General features: G+C 41.8%; 1 pseudogene; it reads left to right on the top strand.

Annotated features, from left to right (window-relative positions):
* LOC112073160 (uncharacterized) overlaps nt 1-7,567 on the top strand; it is a 57,162-nt pseudogene that overhangs the window by 30,459 nt on the left and 19,136 nt on the right.

Genomic DNA, 7,567 nt, shown 5'->3' with positions numbered 1-7,567 from the left:
ACTGTGTTAACCACAACCAACATGTTGGATCTCTGTTTAGTTTGTCACTGTGTTAACCACAACCAACATGTTGGATCTCTTGTTAGTTGTCACTGTGTTAACCACAACCAACATGTTGGATCTCTGTTTAGTTGTCACTGTGTTAAACCACAACCAACATGCTGGATCTCTGTTTAGTTGTCACTGTGTTAACCACAACCAACATGCTGGATCTCTGTTTAGTTGCCACTTGTTAACCACAACCAACATGCTGGATCTCTGTTTAGTTGTCACTGTGTTAACCACAACCAACATGTTGGATCTCTGTTTAGTTGTCACTGTGTTAACCACAACCAAACATGCTGGATCTCTGTTTAGTTGTCACTGTGTTAACCACAACCAACATGTTGGATCTCTGTTAGTTGTCACTGTGTTAACCACAACCAACATGTTGGATCTCTGTTAGTTGTCACTTGTGTTAACCACAACCAACATGTTGGATCTCTGTTTAGGGGTCCTGTGCTTAATGAGTCTCTTGGGAGAGAGAGAGGGGTCGATGCCTCTAAAATGAGTCCTCTGGGGGACATGAACCAAAGCTAAGAGGTAAGATGACAATTTTATGAATATTGATTAAGTTTATTTCCAAAATAAATAGCTTTTTTAAGATGAATGCACTACTGTAAATTCACTCTGGATAAGAGATCTGCTAACACTCAATGGGGGTTACTCAAAATCCGGGGTCTGTGGAGGTACTGCAGGGGTTCTCAATCCGGGTCTGTGGAGGTTACTGCAGGGTTCTCAAGTCCGGGGTTCAATCGGTCTGTGGAGGTACTGCAGGGGTTCTCAATCCGGGTCTGTGGAGGTACGGCAGGGTTCTCAATCTGTCTGTGGAGGTACTGCAGGGGTTCTCAATCCGGCGGGCTCTGTGGAGGTTACTGCAGGGGTTCTCAATCGCAGGGTCTGTGGAGGTACTGCAGGGGTTCTCAATCCGGGGTCTGTGGAGGTACTGCAGGGGTTCTCAATCCGGGTCTGTGAGGGTACTGCAGGGTTCTTCAATCCGGGTCTGTGGAGGGGTTTACTTGGCCAAAAAAGGGCTGCAGGGGTTCTCAATCCGGGGTCTGTGGAGGTACTGCAGGGGTTCTCAATCTGGGGTCTGTGGAGGTACTGCAGGGGTTCTCAATCAGGGGTCTGTGGAGGTACTGCAGGGGTTCCACGGCACCCTGACTGTACTCGTTGCAATGTGAGACATTTGATGGAATTTTCACATGACACAACCACTTTGCCTACTCTTAATTATTGACTAATATAATGGAATGCATTTTTTTTTTACCAATTGTGATCGTTGTTACAAGAAGAAGTTTTACAATATTACCGTTATATCAACACACTCTTCACACCCGTTTAACAACTCTAAATAGCTTTGGCATAGTAGCATCAAGTCCCTTGCCAATAATGTTGCCTACAACGTTGCATACAATGTTCATATTCATCCAACACATATTACGCCCTAGATGCCTTCAATTGACCAATTTATAGCCATGCCCAATTTAGGATTATTTTTTAACAATATGATGTTGCTCTCCAAAGGGAGAACTTGAAATAACATGATGTAGATAATTAAATAATCAAAAGAAAAACGTGTTTATACACTCTTAGAAAAGAAGGTTCCTTATAGAACCAAAAAGGCTTTGATCACTTCCTTAATATATGGAACCACTAAAAGTTATAAATATTTGGGTTCAGTGAAGAAGAACCTCTTTAGTTCTGATCAACGAAAGGTGAATGTTTTGAGGATGTGAACCCAGCAGCCCTCCAGTGGTCAGATCAATTCGGTCTGTTTTTTCCAGCGCCCTGACCGGGATTTGAACCAGCCACCTTTCAGCCACAGGTTCAACTCCTGCCACAGCTCCAACTCCTTAGCCGCTGGGCGAAAACCTGAATTAATCTTCAGAAATAAGCATTAGTTAATCTGCCAAAATGAAGACAAAATAATATCCAGACATACATGGTATATACATAATACATAATATAATGTATATATATTATACATATTATACATAAATCATTGCCAAAAGCACAACACACACTGTTGCATGTAGGTCTATATTATTTATAGATTGATCATATAGAAATATAAAAACATTATTTTTAACTACTACAAAGCAATTACATGTGGCTCAGGAACCACTGACTCACTGCATTATTCTATAGTATTATCAAGACACCTGCTGTTAACTCTTAACTACTTAGGACAGCTCACGAGGTGTCCTAAATATCTGCCGACTAGGTAGGACTAGAGACTTCATGCATAGCTTTAATTTATACCCATAAGTGTAAAATGTCTTTATTCTCAGCACTTATACAACCAATTCTCTACTCTGAGACGCTTTGGCGATATGGGCCCAGATCTCAACATATTGTCATAAAAAAACTTAGAATGTTTGTTTAACATAATAATAAAAAAATGAATATTACTAATGTAACCCACTGTAAAGACTGGGTTTAGTTGATTGTGTTGCACTGCTCATGTCCGCGTTCTGGAACTGCCCGCGTCCCCGTACAGAACTGTCCGCGTCCCCGTACAGAACTGTCCGCGTCCACGTTCGGTGTGGCGCCAAGCATATTGTCCGGTTACGCGCAGAGTTGGCTGAGGTGATTTTGGGGAATAATGACGGAGTTCACTACAGTGTTGAGACACCGAAGTTCAGTGTTCAATTGCTTTTTTCTTTACGGTCAGGGACAGTATGAGTGTAGCCAAATCCTTTTCACTCTCTATCCTTGTTTCATTTTGTGTTCACCGGATTCGCATTTTCATCGAGACGAGGTACAGAACCACCAGCTAGCTAGCAAGCTAGTCGGTACAGCTAGGTAAGTAGCTAGCTACTATAGCAGCATCCTAGTTAACTTAACTAACATACATATTCTCTCGTTGACGGATGCTGGCTACTCTGTCCGGTTCTCCTCTCTTCACTAGATGGACGGTAACTTTAGTGTTTAACCCCTCTGTGTTCAAGGACCAATCTTTTGAATATTATTTTCAGGGCGCCTCAATAGCAGGTATTGAACACCGGGTAAAAAATCACTAGTCAGAGCCTCAACCTCAGTAACATTCTATTATAAAAAACATCTTAATATCTGATATTGCGAGTAAACAACCTCGGAATAGAAAAGACAAGAGTGCGTCTTCCAGCCCACCACCCAACAGTCTAAATCAATCTATTTTACCAGTTCCCGGTTAGAAGCAGGTACACTGCATCTCCTATGGTTTATAGAACAGGACCCACGTGCACTCCTATGGTTTATAGAAGCAGGTACCCACGTGCCATCTCCTCATTGCGTTTATAAAGCAGTACCCAGTGCCATCTCCTCATTGGTATTAGAAGCAGGTACCACGTGCCATCTCCTCATGGTTTATAGAAGCAGGTACCCACGTGCCATCTCCATTGGTTTATAGAAGCAGGTACCACGTGCATCTCCTCATTGGTTTAGAAGCAGTACCCACGTGCCATCTCCTCATTGGTTTATAGAAGCAGGTCCACGTTCCATCTCTCATTTAGCAAAAAAACATAACTTAACATAAACATAACTTCTTTAAAACAATAAAAGCTAATTTACGAACATTTCTGAAAATGGATATATAGCTTTTTGAATGAAACTCTTCTTATGTTTCCCCATCTGAGCTCAGAGTAGATGAGAGAGTAATGTTTGTCTCTGTTGTGTTGAAGCCAATCAAGCAGGAGAGACCAGCCTCCCCTGTACCCAGCTGTGTGTCCATGAAGAGTGACCGGTCTATGATCTCCTATACAGTTTAGAGAGGGAGACTTTTCTACTGAACAAAGGTAAGAAGAACTCATGTCATGGTCAGTGAGTTAAACAACACTGTCTCTAGTCATTTCTCCTCTCCCATTTTCCCATTTTTTTTGTGTTTTTCATAATCCATAGGCTAATCTTTTGTCCATTTTCATAGTCCTAAAAACAATATTAAACAAACCAACATTCCCTCCTGTGTGTGTGTGTGTGTGTGTGTGTGTGTGTGTGTGTGTGTGTGTGTGTGTGTGTGTGTTGTGTGTGTGTGTGTGTGTGTGTGTGTGTGTGTGTGTTGTGTGTGTGTGTGTGTGTACTCCCTGGATGAGGAGATGTAATCTCATGTTTTGTCCACAGAAACCAACAGGAGAGATCAGAGTCAGAGATTCTCAGTGGTCAGTCTTCCCAGAGTCATCAAACAGACCTGGCCTCCATATTCAGTGTATGTGGTCCTGTTATGTACATTTGTTTTTGTTTACCTCAAGTAAAGTGATCTGTCAATCATTCATTAATTGTGTAATGAGAAAGCATTTTTCTCTTGCTTAACTTTTATTTACTATTTATTCAGTGCTTGAAGAGAAAATATTGACATTTGTGAAGAACGAGCTGAAGATGTTCAAGGAGATTCTTAGTCCAGAACTCCCAGAAGGCTTTGAGAGTCAGAAGCAGGATAAGGAAGTGGTGGATGCTGAAGATGAGAAGCAGGAGAGCAGTGCCAGAGAGGGGGCTCTGAAGATCACACTGCACGTCCTGAGGAAAATGAACCAGAAGGAGCTTGCTGACACACTGGAGAAATGTAAGATCTGTCTGCCTCATGTTGAATGCTGTTTTATAACATTTAAAAGCTGTAGCTAAAGTACAGCTAAAGTAGCTGTGTAACTCAATGATATTGTAGCAGCCTTAACTAGAGGTCGACCGATTATGATTTTCAACCAGATACCGATACCGATTATTGGACGACCAAAAAAGCCGATACAATTTTTTTTACATTTCTTGTAATAATGACAATTACAAACAATACTGAATGAACACTTATTTTAACTTAATATAATACATCAATAAAATCAATCTTGCCTCAAAAAAAATAATGAAACATGTTCAATTTGGTTTAAATAATGCAAAAACAAAGTGTTGGAGAAGAAAGTAAAAGTGCAATATGTGCCATGTAAGAAAAGCTAACGTTTAAGTTCCTTGCTCAGAACATGAGAACATATGAAAGCTGGTGGTTCCTTTAACATGAGTCTTCAATATTCCCAGGTAAGAAGTTTTAGGTTGTAGTTATATAGGAATTATAGGACTATTTCCTCTATACCATTTGTATTTCATTAACCTTTGACTATTGGATGTTCTTATAGGCACTTTAGTATTGCCAGTGTAACAGTATAGCTTCCGTGCCTCTCCTCGCTCCTCCCTGGGCTCGAACCAGGAACACAACGACAACAGCCACCCTCGAAGCAGCGTTACCCATGCAGAGCAAGGGGAACAACACTCCAAGCTCAGAGCGAGTGACGTTTGAAACGCTATTAGCGCGCGCTAACTAGCTAGCCATTTCACTCGGTTACACCAGCCTCATCTCGGGAGTTGATAGGCTTGAAGTCATAAACAGCGCAATGCTTGACGCACAACGAAGAGCTGCTGGCAAAACGCATGAAAGTGCTGTTTGAATGAATGTTTACGCGCCTGCTTCTGCCTACCACCGCTCAGTCAGATACTTAGATCTTGTATGCTTTATGCTCAGTCAGATTATATCAACGCAGGACACGCTAGATAATATCTAGTAATATCATCAACCATGTGTAGTTAACTAGTGATATGATTGATTGATTGTTTTTTTATAAGATAAGTTTAATGCTAGCTAGCAACTTACCTTGCTTACTGCATTCGCGTAACAGGCATTCCTTGTGGAGTGCAAGAGAGGAGGCAGGTCGTTATTGCGTGGACTAGTTAACCTGAAGGTTTGCAATATTGAATCCCCTCGAGCTGACAAGGTAAAAATCTGTCATTCTGCCCTGAACGAGGCAGTTAACCCACCGTTTCTAGGCCTCATCTGTAAATAAGAATGTGTTCTTAACTGACTTGCTAGTAATGACATACACATTTATACAGTCAGTTAAGAGAATAAATTATATAATTAAAACGTTATAACACCGTTACAATACTGTAGGATTAAAACAGACGTAATATTAATATCCTCTGTGTTATTTCTAGATTCAGATGAGCTTGCTGTGATTTGCCAACGTGAACTAAATCTAATCTAAAGGAAGAAGTTTCAATGTGTATTTGAGGGGATCGCTAAACAAGGAAACCCAACACTTCTCAATAAGATCTACACAGAGCTCTACATCACAGAGGGTGGAACAGGAGAGGTCAATAATGAACATGAGCTGAGACAGATTGAGACAACAACCAGGAAACAAGCAAGACCAGAGACTGCAATCAAATGTAACGACATCTTCAAACCCTTAACTGGACAAGACAAACTATCAGAACTGTGCTGACAAAGGGAGTCGCTGGCATTGGAAAAACAGTCTCTGTGCAGAAGTTCATTCTGGACTGGGCTGAAGGAAAAGCAAATCAGGATGTCCAATTTTGTATTTTCATTCCCTTTTCGGGAGCTGAATTTGATGAAAGGGGACAAACACACTTTCATTGAACTTCTCAATCACTTCTCAATGGAAACCAAACAATCAGAATCTCCATCTACAACAAGTACAAAGTTCTGTTCATCTTTGATGGTCTGGATGAGTGCGACTGCCCCTAGACTTCCAGAAGAACAAGATCTGTTGGGACGTCACAGAGTCAACCTCAGTGGATGTTCTGCTGAACAAATCTCATCAAGGGAAATCTGCTTCCCTTCTGCTCTCCTCTGGATAACTACCCGACCTGCAGCAGCCAATAAGATCCCTTCAGGGTGTGTTGACCAGGTGACAGAGGTACGAGGGTTCAATGACCCACAGAAGGAGGAGTACTTCAGGAAGAGATTCAGTGATAGGACCTGGGCCAGCAGAATCATCTCACACATAAAGACATCAAGGAGCCTCCACATCATGTGCCACATTCCAGTCTTCTGTTGGATTTCTGCAACAGTCCTTGAACACATGCTGAAACAAAGAGAGAAGAGATGCGCCAAGACTCTGACTGAGATGTACACACACCTTGTGGTGTTTCATACCAAACAGAAGAATGAAAAATATCTTGGGAAAGAAAGAACAGGTCCACACTGGAATAAAAGAGAGCATTCTGTCACTGGGAAAAACTGGCTTTTCAAACAGCTTGTGAATGGCCATCTGATTTTCTATGAAGAAGACCTGAAAGAGGCTTGGCGATTGATGTCCAAGTGAAGGCCTCAGTGTACTCAGGTTGTGACAACAGCATCTTTAAGAGGAATGTGTCTGTACCAGGACAAGGTTACTGCTTTGTTCATCTGAGCATTCAGGAGTTTCTGGCTGCTTGTATATGTGTCCTCTCCTGCATCAAACAAACAATGAGAATCTAATCGACAAACTTGCAAACAAAAGACGAGCTTGCAAGTTACTTTCACACAAAGTGCTGCTGATAAAGCACTTACGAAAGTGAGAGGGAAAACCTGGGACCTTTTCCTTCCGCTTCCTCTGGGACCTCTCACTGGAGTCCAATCAGAGCTACATTACGACGGTCTTATGACCAAGACAAGAACAGCTCACAGAGCCATGAAGGAAACAGTGTAAGTACATCAAGGAGAAGATTGCCGCTGAGAAATCCCTCTCCAGAGAGGAGCATCAAATCTGTTCCACTGTCTGAATGG

The sequence above is a fragment of the Salvelinus sp. IW2-2015 genome, unplaced genomic scaffold (assembly GCF_002910315.2).
Source record: "Salvelinus sp. IW2-2015 unplaced genomic scaffold, ASM291031v2 Un_scaffold2171, whole genome shotgun sequence".
Taxonomy (NCBI): Eukaryota; Metazoa; Chordata; class Actinopteri; order Salmoniformes; family Salmonidae; genus Salvelinus; species Salvelinus sp. IW2-2015.
This window is presented reverse-complemented; position numbering and strand designations above follow the sequence as displayed.